Consider the following 660-nt stretch of genomic DNA (forward strand, 5'->3'; position numbering starts at 1 on the left):
GACCAAGCAGCTCTGTCCTTGTTGTGGCTTATTTACGGAGAGCACAGGGAGGAAGGGGCCTGTGTGGGGCTGGGGGGCACTCGCTGACCCCAGTCAAGGTGGCAGCAGCTCTGTGCGGGGACGGGGTGGAGGTGGGAGCCCTGGCACTAACCTGCAGCTGGAACTCTGCACTACCCCCACGGCTCACTGAGGTGCGTGCTGCCCAGATTAATGCCGATTTACTAACTGCAAATAAACATATTAAATGGAAACTTATTAAAGAAATTTATTTTAAAGAAACAAGTGGAGCTGTCTTTCTTTGTAGTCTCTTTGCCTAAGCAATCATTGACCTGTCTCTGCCCTGTGGGATTGTGTTTTACACTCTGTCTGGGAGTAATGGGTTTAATAAGGTCTGTTTTGCCTTCTGCCCCCATGCCCCTACCCTGCTTTGTCCCTTGGCTCTGGCCCTTCCTAGCTGAGAGTGGGCTGGAGAGTTTTGATGTGAGCAATGTGAGGGGGCTCTTCCTACTTTCCCTGAAGCCCAGAGCAAACCAGCACAGTAGAGCAGGGCCCAGGGAGGCCTGTGTCCCCTCTGCCCCTGCCTGGCTGTGAAGCGCGTTTCCCAAAACCCCCAGCTCACTGCAGCAGCCCCAGTACCCATCACAGACACAAAGGAGCCGC

Source organism: Anas acuta, chromosome 16 (assembly GCF_963932015.1).
Source record: "Anas acuta chromosome 16, bAnaAcu1.1, whole genome shotgun sequence".
Taxonomy (NCBI): Eukaryota; Metazoa; Chordata; class Aves; order Anseriformes; family Anatidae; genus Anas; species Anas acuta.